Source organism: Pinus tabuliformis, chromosome 7, assembly GCF_031772625.1.
Source record: "Pinus tabuliformis cultivar Carrire ecotype Pingquan chromosome 7, CPIR1, whole genome shotgun sequence".
NCBI classification, from domain to species: domain Eukaryota; kingdom Viridiplantae; phylum Streptophyta; class Pinopsida; order Pinales; family Pinaceae; genus Pinus; species Pinus tabuliformis.
Genome location: NC_142293.1, coordinates 2,018,420,281 through 2,018,437,454, shown reverse-complemented (window position 1 = coordinate 2,018,437,454; position 17,174 = coordinate 2,018,420,281).

The window sequence follows — 17,174 nt, the reverse complement described above, 5'->3', positions numbered from 1 at the left end:
TGCCTTCTGAAACCTGCTTGGCCTTTAGCCCGCTTACCTTCACTTTCAAGCCATATGTTTAACTTCTTTTCCAAAATACTACCATATAACTTGGCTAAGAGAGGACTGATCATAATTGTATGATAGTTAGAGGGGTTATTTGTATCCCCACTTTTAAAAATAGGGATAATTAGGCTCTCAGTCCAAGGTTTAGGGAACCCTTGCTTGACTGCTTGATTGAAAAGTTTGTGAATGTGGGGGACGAGGACAGGACCTACAACTTTTAAGATTCCCTCCTGGTAACCTTCAATGTCCTTAGCTTTCCCATTAGCGAGGCGATTAACCCCAAACTTAATGTCTTCTAAAGAGAAAAATTCTTTCGTTGTGAGCAGGGTTTCCAAATTATCCACGACATTTGGAGATTCATAAAGCTTTTTAAGATAGGAATTCCAATAGTGGAGAGTAATTTTATTATTATCTTTAGTCTTCCTAGTTAGAATCTACCTCCAAAATTTCTTAGGAGCTACCTTAGAGAGGTGTAAGAGATTCTCTTGTCTTTGACGAATATACTGCATCTTTTTCCTTTTAGTCAGGACTTTGTATATTTTTATCTTGTCCATTTTAAGAGATTCATCAACAGCTTCCTTAATTGCTCTCCTCGCACTTTTACAATCTTTGTCATGCCATGGATTGGTTTTTCTATTTCTTTTATTATTTGGAACTTCAATTAAGAACTTGTTAATAGAATATGAGAGTGTTGTAGTAAAATTATGATAGAGGTCTTCTATGTTGTCTGTACTAGATAAAGGAAGAAAAATAGTTTTTAATTCATTTAGAAAGAGATATTTTTTATTTCTATCAAATATTAAGTTCTTTTGGCTGTAGGTATTATTTTTTGGGGGAATTCTATGCATGAAAAAATTGGGAGTTATAAGTAAAGGCCTATGATCAGAGTCAGGTTCGTGGTCGTTTAAAATGTCAAAATTTATTATTTCATTGTATAATGGGAGATCGAAATAACGTAGTCTACCATGCTGCTACCAAGTCCATGGATGCAAGTCATCTTGCTGGAATTGGGCCACTTCTTTAGACCATTGCAAATTATGAGATCCTAAACACTACAGAGCTTGACTAGCTCCGACCCAAACAAATTTTCCCCGAGGTCTTCAGAGCTCCTTTTGTACATACTAGCCAGAGTAGGGTCTTCGTCTAACCAAAGAGGATTAGGGTTGGAATGATTGCTTAGAATAATAGCTTGGTTGTTTGAAGTTCGAGCATTAAAGTCACCTATTAAAAGGATATTACTGTCATTCCTTAGGCCAGAAGTATCATTCTCTAAACCATTGTAAGGGCTAGTTTTATCTAGATTCTTCTTCTTAAAGAAGTTAGAATTAATTGGGGGAAAATAACATATTAATATGCAGGACATTTTATTATTAATGTCTCTAATCTCTATCGAACTATATTTGTTGTGAGGGTCGTTTTTATAAATCGTAGCATGGGGGGATATTTTATTCTTAATGTAACAAGCTATTCCCCCAATGCCTCTATGGGAGGATCGCTTGCTCCAGGTAGACCATAACGTAAAGCCATCTATGTTAGGGACCTTAGATTCTTCGTGCTCCCAAGTTTCAACAAGCAAAATAATATCAACATCATTCGAAATCCAACTTAGCTTGGGGCCTTTGTTCCATGGGAAGCCCAGACAGTTCGAAGAAAGGATTCAGAGCATGTTTAATTGATATTGATTACTATATTTTTGGTCTCTATCTCAAATGAAGGCTTTCTATTTCTGATTATTGCCCATTTTCCTTCCTTTCTAGCTTCTTTTACCTTTTGAACCTCCTTTCTTAATTCTGCTTGATCTTCTGGAATGAGATCTTCATTTATGAATATTCTCGTTCCTTTTAGACTTGACGTTTTACTATGTATGTTGTACTTATGATGAGTGGGGCTGACCTTTATGTGGATTAGTCTTCCTTTATTCTCGGTTAATTTCCCCAACCTTGTTGCTTCTGTGAGACACACTGTTTCAATTTGTAATCTATTATGTAGTTCTATCTGGGCTAAGGCTAAAGTATCATAATCTACTTCCTATTTTAAACTGAAAATTATAAGGCAAGGCCCTTTTGTTATGTTCGTGGTCTAATTCTATTAATTTTTTCATTTCCTTTTTAATTGGTTTGATATCTAACTTATCTACCACATTATTTAGGGTTCGGCAACTATTAACCTTTTCTTCTAGTTCTTTAATCATGTATTTCATTTTAAGACTCTCTAAAGTATCAACATCTCCTTGCTGGGATGGTTGGTTAGTATCCTTGTTTCGTTTTTCTATAACCTGCAGTCTAGTCTCGATTGCCTCCATTTTATTCTCCAATAGTTCTATTTTATTATCTATTTTTTATAATTATATTAAATTACCAAATCAAAATACCATATCAAATTATCGATGACTATATACTATGTTGCTTCACATCAAAAAATTTATTCCAAAGATTTCGAAAATTCATGCATGCCTTAATGACACGATAATCTTCTTGGAATATTAAGTGGAGGTGTCTTGCAGTTTTTACTTTGTAAGTTTTGATGAATGTATTTTAAATTAAAAATATAATTTTTATATTTCGAGTAACAGAATTTATTATAATGTAATTAATAAGTAATAAAAACTAATTATTAATTATTATTTACAAATTTTAATTTGTTATTAAAAAATATTTTAAAAAAAAAAAAATTGATTTATTAATTAAAAAAAACATTGATATTTATAATTTTTAGAATATCATTTTTTATAATCATATTAAATATCTTTTTTTTTAATACAAATAATAATAATTTAAAAAAACAAATATTGTTAAATATTTTTTAATAAATAAAATCAAAATACTATATCAAATAATGGATGGCTATATACAATGTCAAAATTACAGTGAGTTCGGGAGGCTTCTCTCCATGTTTTTTGAGTATAGGAATAAAATCTTAAATCAAACTAAATAATTCATTTCTTTAGGTCCGATATACCAAAGTTTGGTCTCACTAGATGTTAACGACCACCACCATGATCATCATCATGATGTTGCTTCACATCAAAATTTTTATTTCAAGGATTTCGAAAATTCATGCATGTTTTAATGACACTAATTTTCTTGGAATATTAAGTGGGTGTGACTTGCATGTTTTACTTTATATGTTTTTATGAGTGTATTTTAAATTAAAAATGGAACTTTTATATTTAGAGCAACAAAATTTATTATAATTTAATTAATAAGTAATAAAAATTACAAATTAATTATTATTGATGATGATGATGATGATGATGATGATGATGAACCTCCACTGAGACCAAACTTTGGTCTATCAGACCTAAAGAAAAAAATTATTTATTTTGATTTAAGATTTATTCCTATGCTCAAAAAGCTTAGAGAGAAGTCTCGTGAGATCACTATAATTTTGACATCGTAAAAGGCTACGAAGGTTAGTATTACAACAAAGATTATGAAATTGGGATCTAATGTGGTTGTACGCAGGGCACTCTAGGAGGAAGTGGTTTTCATCCTCGATGTTCCTATTCTCACAGAGATGGCAGATCCTTTCCATCCATGGTGTTTTAGGAACTACCCAATTACCTGTTTCACTATGGAGCTCATGAAAGTTCGTTCTAATCTTCGCTATATTAATTTTCTTCTCTGAGCTAGTGAAAACAGAGAGATATTTTTGATCTTCTAGGGTGGGGTTGATGACCTTCTTATAATAACTTAATTCTCTTTTCGCTGCTAAATCTTTCTCACACCACATTTTTTCTTTGAACTTAGAAGTAACAATATTTTTAATGTTATTAATGTTTTGTAAAGCATCATTCTCATCGATCTCCCAAAGGTTTAACCAGGCCTTCATGTCTTTATACCACCCCCGCTTGAGCCTTAGGTGGTTTTGGCTGGAATTTAAAGCTAGCTTAGGGAGTCTATGATCTCCTAAGTTATTAAGTTTGTGCTTGTACAATAGAAGCCTAGTAATAGCTAGGCTCTCGATAGGGGAAATACCTACTTCTATAAGGAGAATAAGATAGGGTGTATTGCTTTTAATTTTTAGGTTATACGTTATAAAAAGCTTCTGGATTTGCTCAATCTTTCTCAAGGATTCTCTAGAGATGCTACAACCCCAGACCTCACATCCATATAAGATAACAGGAGTGACTAAAGTTTCAAAGAGGAACTTCTTTTTATCCAACATTATGAGGTTTGTCGTTTTACAATTATTATCAAAACCAAAATAAGCTTTCCATCGCCCTTAATCCTTTTCTCAATGCTATAGTTCTAGTTAAGCTTGTGATGAATAACAGTTCCTAGGTACTTGTAAGAAAACACTTCCTCCAAGTTATTTTTGTCATACATAAAATTAGCATAAGTGTCCTTCTTGGATTTGATAATCATAACTTTGTTTTGTCAGTGTTAACAGTCATACCCATGGTTGAGTAGAAATCCTTAAGAAGCCTAAGTTGCTTATCAATATCATATGGGTACCTTGCGAGAAGAACAATATCGTCAGCATAGAGAAGAAGGATGATGACTATCCCAGTTAAGATCGTGTCATCACAACCTGCTTCCTCTAAATAGCCTTCAAGCTTGTCGATGTAAATGCCAAATAGGGTAGGGGAGAGGGGGAAACCTTGTTTAACTCCAATATTACATTTAATATCTTTCAACCACCCCTAATTGCTTTCTATCTTGGCAATTACATTCTCGTATAATCTTATAGCAGAAGCTCTCAACTCGAAAGGAACCTTTAGCTCTTCTAATCTATTTCAAAGGTTGTTTCTAGGAACTGTATCGAAAGCATTTCTAAAGTCGACAAAGCAACAAAAGAGATTGGATTTATCATTACGACATTCCTCCACAATGATCCTAAGCTTAACAAGGTGGTCTGTTGTTGAGTGATTCCTTCTAAATCCACTTGGCCTTTAGCCTGCTTACCTTCAGATTTAGTTTATGTTAGTTATTAGAAAACATATTATTTAAAATAAAATTTTGTTTATTAATTAAAAAATATCAATATTTATAAATTTTAGAATATCTTTTTTTTTTATAATCATATTAAATATCTTTTATTTTCTATTACAAATAGAAAATCTAAAAAATATTATCAAATACTTTTTTAATCAATAAAATAAAAATACTATGTCAAATTAAAAAATATTTTTTATTTGATTTAAAAGAATAAAATATATTTACATAATGTTATAATAAACCATAATATATGTATATGGTGTTATAGTAATATGGCATCTACACTCAACTTGCTTTAATTTTTTTAGTAACAAACATGAAAGCATTGATATTATCACAATGGGTGTGGATCTTTTACAACTCTCTACATGTAGAGGAGAGTGTATTAAGACAAGAGTGATAATTACATAGTTATTGATATGGTAGATAAATTGAGCTACTCCCAAGATTGTATTTTGTTGTTATGCCATGTTTCCATAATCGTTTCTACAATCTCTTACTGTTCATGTTATCACTAAAGAATTACTGTGGTTGTGGAGGGAAATCACTAGGTAACCTCTTTATCACTCAAAAATTACCCTGGTTGTGGAGGGAAATCATTGAGGTAACCTTTAAACCAGAATTTTGTTGTTATGTTATGTTTCCATAATCGTTTGTGCAATCTCTCATTGTTCTTGTTGTCACTCAAAAATTACCTTGGTTGCGGAGGGATGTCACTGAGGTAACTGTTATCACTCAGGTTGTCCCTTGGCTCCTTAAGGGATACGACCGAGGTAACCACAAACCAATCTTTGGGCTGCAGGTCCTAGCCTACCTGCAGTCAGAGAGGGCTCTCTCTTTAAAATTTAACTTTTTTTTGAGTTGATTTTAGGCTAGTTATGGTGTACATGGGTTTTGTTGTGATTTTGGTGGGAAGGATGATATTTTCAAGTAGAGTTGGGATGCACAGTGTGAGAAGTTCAAACCATTGGGCATGGAGTCATGTATTAGGGCTTGTTGTTGCGTTTTCTTGGTCACAAGAGGAATATAGAGCCGGATAGCTACACATAGAACAATATCAGGCTGGAATAAACATGGAATTAAGGTCAGAGATGAAAGGCAACTAAGAATCTTTCATTAGCTAATAGAGAGGGAAGGTGAATGAAAATTTGTCTAGGAGTAGTCAAGAATTCCTAAATAACAGTCATATGTGAAAGAAACAGGGTAAACATGATCATTTAAGTATGCATATTCATAACCATTTCTGAAGAAAACATATAGAAATAACAATAACTGAGCATAGTGTGCAGTCAAGCAAAACCTAAGATATTCTTCTTTCTTGCTATTTAGATGGTAACACAATGGTGCATAAACATATGTAAACTGTAAACAGAGATAGGAAAACACTTATTGAGCCATGTAGAAGCACAGGAATTCCAGAGTCACTCTTTGGCCATTAAATAACACAACAGTTAGTTCTTCATCCAAAGCATTCCAACAGTCTTTGATTACAGAGCTTCTCAAAAATACAGGGCAAGTCGAGAATGAGGATTATCAACAAACCAACCCTTTAAACAATGAATTAGGGTGGTTTATATAGAGAAAATATCCAAAAATATCTATTACAGCAGACCTTAAACAGGTCTTAGGGAAATGAGTTTTTTAACCTAATCTTGTCCTGAAATGAATGCAAGAAAATATCTTTTTGAGCTGCGGTGGAGGCAACTGTATCAAAATGAGTTAATATCTGTCCTTATGGCTTTGTGCTATTCATTTAGCCATAATGTGCTTTGGGCTTTGATCCCCTGCTCTTGAGTGGTTTTGATGTGCATTAACTGTGATCTGAGAGCCTTAAATGGCTTCACCGTCTTCTTTAACTTTGCTTGGGGGTCTTTAATGTTCACCTGCTTTGATATTGCTGATCTGATACTCTTTGCTGCTTCACTGATACTCTTCAATTTAATCTGGGCTCCATCTTTACTCTGATACTCTTTTACAGTTGAGTCGGGCCACTTTCTCTACCTTGATGTGCTTTAAACTGTCAAATCGACCCTTTTCTGCCCTTTCAAGGCAAAAATAGTTGTTGCAAATGTTTTTCGTGGCCTCTATAATGCTATCGGCGCTGGCAGATTGAATATGAACATGTATAAAGAAATCCTGTCAAATTGCAAATTTTTGGGTTTTGCAAGTAGCCAAGCAATAGGCAGCCTTCCATTTTGATCATTTTTTCTTAGCGATGCGTGATTAGCGCTAAGCGCTAATAATGGCGCATTGAAAACTGCCTCAGTTTTTCATTTCGGGCATCCTTTGGTGCGATTTTCGCCTCTTCGCGCCTTTTTCAGTGATGACATCAGCATGACGTCAGTGGTGGGTCCTGGTACGACAGTGACGTGGCAGTACGACAGGGTGACGTGGCACAAGACACGGTGGCGGGGTAGGGATGGAGGCAGATGCGGTGGCGATGACATGTAGCAATGGGGGGGTCGACGTGGGGGTGACTTAGCGCTGACGTGGCGCTAACGTCAGGGGTGGGGAGATAGAAGGCCGTTTGTGGTTTCATCGGACTGTCTTCTATACGAGGGTGGTAATTGTCAGAGGGGCTCCGATACAATCAAAGGCGGACACACGTCCTTCTGTACGATGGCAAAACCGCCATGCTATCGGACGCTAACTGTCGAGTGACGGGGCGGCTCCAAAATCACCGAGAGCCGTCAGATCTGGGAGGGCAGGTCGGAGGGCTGACGGAGCGCAGAGCTGGCGGCATGTTTATGTACAGGGGCCCTCCCAAATATTAAATTAATATTGCGCGACGGGGGCTTTCAAACTTTGGGTTTGTGGGTTATGCGGTGGTGGTGTTTAATGTTTATTCAAACATTTTAACACTAAACTTTAAACGATGAGCGCGAGAGGGTAGAAATGATGAAATGTTATGGGTAAAGGGCTGAGGAAAGAGGTTATTAACTTAACCAAATGTTAAGTTAATCCCAGGGTTAGGACCTCGGATGAGTTAATAGTAGCCCCAGGTGGACTGTCATTTTCCAAAACCATATATACATAGCTATAATGCTATAAGGTGGAATATGTATTATTTTTGGAATTTTATATAGTTTTTTGTATAATAGGGGATAAGGAAATGATCTAGGGAGCTAGATAATAGAGTTAGGAGTTAATATGAATTTGTGAGGTGAAGTGTAGGGGAGAGGCTAAGTTTGTGAACTGAAGCTTAGACATAGGAAGTGAATGGACTGCGGGGAAATGATTTTTACACAAGAAATGTGGCTTCTTTTAACTGAAGAAAGTCAAAGATTGACTTAGTATTTTACAAAAATGAAGTGGTAAAAGGACTAGTTGGGCAGATCCCAAGGTCATCAAGGGGATGTTAGTGAGTGATTTGAGGAATAAGAAGAAGGGGGAGTTAGACATGCCTCGTGTGAGCTCCTCCAAATGAAAAACTGCCTCACAACTGTGATCTAAATAGATATAACACTTGAAAACATGAAATGGATCACATAGCTTGATTTTGCAACCACAAAACTACTTACCTAGCCTACTTACCTAGCATTTTTTCTTCCTTTTGGTTTGGGTGCACTTGAACTTGCAGACCCTGATTGTCTTTTTTCTTTTGACTTCCCTCTTATCTAAAATCAACCCTTATCTCTTCCAAGGGCCCAGATTAAGTAGTTGGGCTCCTTCATTTCTCTACCTAGCTACTGATCTGCCAAGCTTAAGCTGTTTGGACAGATATTCATTCTCTATCTTCCAAAACAAGTAATTTAAACCTAGGGAAGCCAAGATTAAGCTGTTTGGCTTTCCCTTACCTATAAAACTCTTCAAAAATGGTATGATTCTTCAAAAATGGAACTTCTTAGAAATATGGAACCTTGCAGCATGAAAAGATGACATATTTGGCATGTAAAATAGTCAATCTTGAAATATGAAACCTATTGCAATAGGAGGCTAACAGTGGCTCCTCTTGGGGATGGTTTTTCAGGATGAAAAGCCAAGAACAGCAAGTCAGAATCCCTTGATCTTCAATTGTTGCTGTAAACTAAAATTCTCCTTCTTGTCAATGCCTTTGACTTAATTCTCATAAGCTGATATGCAGTACCCTTTTGAGCTGATTTGCAGAAAAATTACAGCTCTGCTTCTTGCCTTTTGGGTGCTTGTAAACATATTGAAATCTGCTTGAGCACTTCTTTGTAATTATTTCAAAATAGGGATCTGAAATAGAACTTTCTTTGATCTTTCCTTCAAAATTTGTTGCATTGTTCCCTCTTATTGGCCTGCTATAAGAAAAAGTGCTGAAAATACAAATATTAATGTACAGATAGTATACAGAGTTGTGTTGCATTCAACAAAAGGGATCATGATAGTGCTTTAGCATTCGGCCATTGACAGGGCCTTCTTCAGCTGTGATTCCATCCAAACTCTTCAGAAAATATGTGTTGTTGCCTTGAACAACAGAAATAATAAAGGGGCCTTTCCACAGGAAATCAAACTTGCCATGCTTTCCTTTGTCCTCTCTTCTTGAATCCCATCTTAAGACTTTGTTGCCTATGCAGAAATCTTCAGCCTTGGTTCTTTTGTCAAACATTTTCTTGAGCTTCTCTTGTAAGATCTAAGCTCTTTCGTACACTTGCTCTCTTGTTTGCTGCAAATGGATGGTTTGGTTTATTTTTCTTTGGACATCATTTGGCTCTGCCTGAACCTCTTGCAGCAATTTGATAACAGGGATTCCCAAAGAAGAGGGGAACTTGGCCTCCATGCCATAGACTAACTCATATGGGCTCATCCTAATGGATCTCTTGGTTGACAATCTATCTGCCCATAGGGCATTTACAAGCTTTTTGTGCCAGTTCTTCTTGTTCTCCTCCAAGACTTTCTTAATGATGTTAATGAGACTCTTGTTGGATGATTTGGCCAAGCCATTACCTTGAGGGTAATAGGCTGTGGAGTGACCTAAGGTAATGTGGAATTTGTGGCAAAAACTAATCATTTTCTTGGATTTGAAGGCAGCAGCGTTATCTGTAATGATCTTCTCAAGACAGGCAAATTTAGACAAAATGTTGGTTTCAAGGAATTGGATGATGGTGGAGTCATTGGCTTGCCCACATGGGATGGCTTCAATCCACTTCGTAAAGTAATCTGTGGCTGTTAGAATCCACTTATGCTGGCCAGAAGAGGATGGATGGATTTCTCCGATGAAGTCAAGACCCCATTGCTGAAAAGGCTTCTCGATTGAAATGGGTTTAAGGGGCAAGGGCAGAAGCTTTCTTTTGCCTTCAAAGATTTGGCATTTGTGGCATTAAACAACAAACTTTCTCACATCAGCTAACAAAGAGGGACAATAGAAACCAGCCCTTAGTATCTTATCAGCAGTGGACTTCCAATATAAGTGCCCTCCATAGTCGCGTGCATGGAATTCTTTCATGACAAGTTGTCAGTCTCATTCATAGTTAGACAATTCAGCAATATTCCTTCATGATTTTTGCAAAACAGGGCACTATCTAAGACATAAAACTTTGATGCTTTCATCATTAAAAATCTCTTTTTGGTTTTGGACAACCCTAGAGGAGCACACATGTTTAACAATATAAAACATATATCAGCATACCATGGGGATTGCAAAAAAGCTTCACTGATCTATGGAGTCGCCAGCTCCTGTTCATTGTCCAGTTGATTAATGTCTAAGGCTTGGAAATTGGTTTCTGACAACATTTTGGCTAAACCTTTTCCCTTTATCAGCTTGGTGGGTTTTATCTCAAGTTCATACTCAAGGATATTGGCAATCCATTTGCCTCTTTTGCCTTCTATGCCCTCTTGAGTTAATATGTCTTTTACAGCAACATTTGGCACATAAGCAATCACATGTGAATATAAAATGTAAATTCTGAAATCTTTGATTGCTTTAACAAGGGCATATGCTTGCTTCTCCATGATTTGGTACTTCAAGGGTGCATCTCTAAGGGCTCGACTGAAAAATTCAATTGGCTTTTCATTTCCCTCATCATCTTTGTGCAAAAGGACAACAACAATGGTGTGTTCAAATGCAAATGAAAAAATGATGAAATCCTTATCAAATTGAGGACTTGTGAGGAATGGGGCTTGAGTTAAGGCAGATTTTATGCCCTCAAAGGCTTGCTTGGCCTCTAAAGTCCATTTTACCTTGGAATATTTCTTTAACATTTTATTTAGCATTCTTATCAGCTTAGCCAAATTTGGGATAAATCTCCTTAGGAAATTGATCTTTCCTAGGAATGCTTGCAGTTCTTTGATGTTTCTCGGATAAGGGATGTGCAAAATGGCTTGAATTATTTCAGGATCAATTCTAATCCCATCTTTTGAAATGATATGGCCTAATAATTTGCCTTCTTCAAGGCCAAATAAAGACTTCTTGGAGTTCAAGGAAATTCCATATTTCCTATAGGTTAGGAACACTTGTCTTAAATGTTTTAGGTGCTCTTGATCAGATTTTGAGAAAGGAGTAAGGTTATCAAGGTAAACCACTAGGAAATTACGGATTTCCTTGGAATATTCTATGTCAATTGCTCTCTAAAAAGTGGCGCCTTCATTCTTTAGTCCGAAAAGCATCTTCACATACTTAAATGTTCCCCACGGTGTTGTAAATGTTGTCTTGTCTTGGTCATCTGGGTGAACAAGTATTTGATTAAAACCTGAAAAGCCATCTAGCAAAGAAATTCTTGAAGACCCCACTACTCTTTATAGAATGTGGTCCATTTTTGGAAGTGGGTAGTGATCTTTAAGGGAGACTTGGTTCAGATTTCTTAAGTCCACACATAGTCTAATCTCCCCTGTTTTCTTCCTCGTGGGAACAAGATTGGATACCCATTCTGAAAATCTAATGGGTGCTATGATACCAGCCTCAAACATTCTTTTCACTTCTTTCTCAATCGAAGGGAGAAGCACATGATTTATTCTCCTTAGTTTTTGTTTGAAGGGCTTTTGATTTGGTTTTAAGGGAATGGTATGTTGAATAACAGAGGTGTCATAGGACTTAAGGTCCTCATAACTCCAGGCAAATACATCTTGAAACTCTTTAAATAAATCAACATATTTTGGTTTTTTATCGAGAGGCAAAGACTTGGAAAATTTAATCATTCTGGGCTTCTATGCTATCCCAATATTACAGTCTTCCACAACAGCGTTTAAGGGCTGAATCTTTGGCTTTTTGGGGACATCGTTTGAATCAAATATTTCCTCTAATGGAGTGGGACCAGCAGGTAAAAAGTTGTCCTTTAAATCAATGACTTCAGCCTCTGCTTCAACTGTTTCATCTAAATGCATCTGCTTCAGCTCTTGCATGTTTTTCTCATCAAAAATGGTTGGGTGCAGCATTTTATTTGCTGCTTCAGCTGTTATAGTTTGCTCATTTTGGCTCATTTGTTGTTGTGGGTCATTCATGGCATCTTCATCAATGTTTAGGCTTGAGAATTGTTGTTGTAAGGTAAGAAAATTGTTGATTTGAGCATCATCCTCAAACATTTGCCAATCTTTGATATTGTTAGGGACAACATGCCTGTGCTTTGTCTCAGCTGTAAAGTGGTAATTGGGCTCAAAGGACAGCTTGCAAGTGCTAGCAAAAGTGGCTAGACTATGAGCATGCATGTTATAGTTTCTAGGAATCTTAGCAAGCTTGGATTCGGTGAAGGAGTTGAGTATTTCTGTGGCAGAAGACCTATAAGCTCTTAGCCTATTGTCATTAGTAACAAAGTTACCTTTCATCTGTTAAATGATCAAATCGGAGTCACCTAGAATGGACACTTTTGCAGCTCCTAGAGCTTTGAGCAGTTTAAGGCCTAAAAAGAGAGCCTCATACTCTGCCATGTTATTGGTGCATTTGAAGTTTAGTCTGTAAGCATGACCCTCTGCATGGCTGTTATGTGTATTGTGAATCCATATTCCTGCCCCTGCTCCTAGCTTATTAACTAAACCATCAAACTCTAAATACCATGTGATTTCTTGCATGTGGTTAGTATTAAGAGTTTCAGTCATTTTAGGATTGGGTGGACCTATGTTTTGTGCTTCATGTGGTTATTCTTGTATGCTGGTTGCACTAATTGTTCTAACAGTTTCACAGGTATGTGCGACCGACTCTTGATTGATGCATGTTTCTTGTTCTAAAGGCAAAGGATTCTCATTAGTGCGAGGGCAGCTATCATCATTGAACAATATAAAGGAATCCATATCAGAATGGATTGAGTAAATGGGAAAGTTTTGGGGTTTTTCCTCACTACTTACCACATACTTCATCAGTGTTTCTCTATACAATCTCTTTGGTTGCCCAAAGACTGAAATAGTGGCATAGGAGAGGTCTAGTTGGAGAGATCCTTGGAGTTTTTCTCCCCAAGATCTTGATAAGAGCATGCCATACCTTGGTGGAATGTCAGCAACCACCACGTCCATTAGGATCGTTTTGTTGGGAAATTGGACTAAAGACACACAAAGGTCTTTGATTAAGCCTAAACACTCGACCTGACTAGAATCAAATGAGAATAAGTCTTTGTAGGGTCTAGTGACATCAAGGTTCAGCTTCTCCATTACAGCTTTGGACATTAGATTGTGTGAAGCACCTGAATCAAACATAGCATTGTGCAACACTTTATCATGAATGTTCAAACTGACATAAAAGGGTAAAACAACTCCATGTCCTGATTTACCATTGACTTCAGGACCAAACAATAATTCAGGTTGATTATCTAAGACATTAACATCATCCCTCTTCTCTGGCATTTGTAGTGATCTTTTGATTTGATGTCTGTACACATCATGTTTGGCAAGCTCAGAGAGAGGAATAGATATTTTTAATTTACCAATTTTTGCTTCTAAATCAAAAGGTTTTTCTGACTGTGTTTTAGTATTGTGACTAGAATATTTTCCCTTCTCAATTGTATCTTTAGTGATCTTCTCTTCGTTATCAGTGATTTCTTGAGATTGTTCTGTTTTGGGAAGGCTTTGAGGAGTGCTATTTACATTGTCTTTTGAGGGAAAGGATACAGAAGGCTGGTTATTAGAGAGCTATATGTCAAATACATCCTCTATGGTCACTTCTTGGCTTGATGGGATCAGAGACATCAATGGTTCTTGTTCTCAATTTATATTGTTTATGGACTTCGTAGACAGTTGAATCATAGCCTTGTTTGAAGTCAAATGACTCTCCAGACTTGGTCTGAAATTGATCTATATCATGGTCATGTTGGTATTCTTGGGTTAGGAATACTTGTTGTTCACTCTTCAAACCCATAAAGTTTATGTGAGTGTCCTCTATCTGCTCACTAGATGTGGATGCTTCAGCATAGTTTTCATGAAAAAGAGGTCTTATATCCTGGTCAGGACTTTCCCTTCCAACGTTTGGGTTCTGATTTCTTCTAAAGTTTGGATTTCTGATAGGATTGTTTTACTGTCCTTCCCATGAGGCTTTCTTTCAATAGTTCCCATTCTATTTTCAAAGCTATCCATGCCTTTGATGCTTGTGTCCAATTTTTGCTCAAAGGCTAAAGGTTCATCTTTGAAAGTGGTTCTCCTCTCAGCTCTTGCTCTATTTCGCTTGGCAATCAGATTTGCCTCCACACTAACAGCTACATTCTACATGTCTGCTAAGGTTTGAGGGGATCTTTTCCTTAACTGATAAGCCATGTCTGAATCAAATCCATCAGGGAATTTGTATAAAGCAAGATCAGGTGGAGGTATCAGGTTTTGTGGAATAGCGTTGTAAACATTGTTAAACTTGGCACAATAGTCTAAGACAACTTCTTGAGGGCCTCTTTTGATAGTGTCATACTCGGATAATATGTGCAAAGGGTCCTTCTTCTTTTCCCATCTGTTGAGAAATGCTTGGTAAAGGGCCTCTGGGTCAGCTATGGAATTTGCAGCAAGCGCTCTAAACCAGGGCCTTACATCTCCTGTTAAACTTTGGACAAAAATCTTCATTCTTACACTATCATCATCTATTTCATAACTCTCAAAAAAGTCCTACATTTTCTTGGTATGTTGCAGGGCTGTGCTAGAACCAGTAGCGTCAAAGTATGTGATTTTGGTTTGATAATCCTGAGGCATAGCCCCTGGATTTGCAGGTAATTATAAAGGTGCATATCTGTTAGCCATATTTACAGGGATAAGTTGAACAACTGTAACAGCTGGAACAGTTGTAATAACAGTGGTGGTAGTGGTAGTATGCGCAATGAATGGAGGTGTGGAAAAATTGCTTGGAGAGGTGGATGATGAACAAGGGGAAGTGGGGTTTGAACGAAACAAAACTTTAACAGGGGTTGGAAAACAGCTTGGCTGAACTGTTTCAGGACTAGAATCTGCAAACACTTCTTTTTTTTGTTTGCTAAGGTTTCTAGAGATTAAATTGGGATTTTCAAAAACAGCTGGTGGATTTGGGTCTGGATTTGACCTAGTACTATGTGTTTTCTTCTTGGGAGCCAGCTTCTAACTTGTTTTTTTGGAATTTTATGAATAAGATCCCCAGTGGAGTTGCCAATGATGTTATCACTCAGGTTGTCCCTTGGCTCCTTAAGGGATACGACCGAGGTAACCACAAACCAATCTTTGGGCTGCAGGTCCTAGCCTACCTGCAGTCAGAGAGGGCTCTCTCTTTGAAATTTAACTTTGTTTTGAGTTGATTTTAGGCTAGTTATGGTGTACATGGGTTTTGTTGTGATTTTGGTGGGAAGTATGATGTTTTCAAGTAGATTTGGGGTGCACAATGTGAGAAGTTCAAACCATTGGGCGTGGAGTCATGGATTAGGGCTTGCTATTGCATTTTCTTGGTCACAAGAGGAACATAGAGCAGGATAGCTACACATAGAACAATATCAGGCTGGAATAAAGATGGAATGAAGGTCAGAGATGAGAGGCAACTAAGAATATTTCATTAGCTGACAGAGAGGGAAGGTGAATGAAAGTTTGTCTAGGAGCAGTCAAGAATTCCTAAATAACAGTCATATGTGAAATAAACACGGTAAACATGATCATTTAAGTATGCATATTCATAACCATTTCTGAAGAAAACATATAGAAATAACAATAACTGAGCATAGGGTGCAGTAAAGCAAAACCTAAGCTATTCTTCTTTCTTGCTATTTAGATTGTAACACAATGGTGCATAAACATATGTGAACTGTAAATAGAGATAGGAAAACACTTATTGAGCCATGCAGTAGCACAGGAATTCCACAGTCACTCTTTGGCCATTAAATAACACAATAGTCAGTTCTTCATCGAAAGTATTCCAGTAGTCTTTGATTACAGAGCTTCTAAAAAATACAGCGCAAGTCTAGAATGAGGACTATAAACCAGCCAAAGCTTTAAACAATGAATTAGGGTGGTTTATATAGAAAAATATCCAAAAATATCTATTACAGTAGACCTTAAACAGGCCTGGGGAAATGAGTTTTTTAACCTAATATTGTCCTGAAATGAATGCAAGAAAATATCTTTTTGAGCTGCGCTGGAGGCAGCTGTATCAAAATGAGTTAATATCTATCCTTATGGCTCTGTGTTGTTCATTTAGCCATAACTGTGCTTTGGGCTTTGATCCCCTGCTCTTGAGTGGTTTTGATGTGCATTAACTGTGATCTGAGAGCCTTAAATGGCTTCACCACTTTCTTTGACTTTGCTTGGGGGTCTTTAATGTTCACCTGCTTTGATATTGCCGATCTGATACTCTTTGCCGCTTCACTGATACTCTTTAATTTAATCTGGGCTTCATCTTTCCTTTGATACTCTTTTACAGTTAAGTCGGGCCACTTTCTCTCCCTTGATGCTTGAAACTGTCAAATCGCCCCTTTTTTGCCCTTGCAAGGCAAAAATAGCTGTTGCAAATGTTTTTCATGGCCTCTAGAATGCTATCGGCGCTAGCAGATTGAATATGAACATGTATAAAGAAATCCTGTCAAATTGCGAATTTTTGGGTTTTGCAGGTAGCCAAGCAATAGGCAGCCTTCCATTTTGATAATTTTTTTCTTAGCGATGCGCGATTAGCACTAAGCGCTAATAATCACGCATCAAAAATTGCCTCAGTTTTTCATTCCGGGCATCCTTTGCTATGATTTTCGCCTCTTCACGCCTTTTTCGGTGATGATGTCAGCATGACGTCAACGGTGGGTCCCGGTACGACAGTGACGTGGCAGTACGGAAGAGTGACGTAGCACAGGACAGAGTGGCAGGGTAGGGATGGAGGCAGAT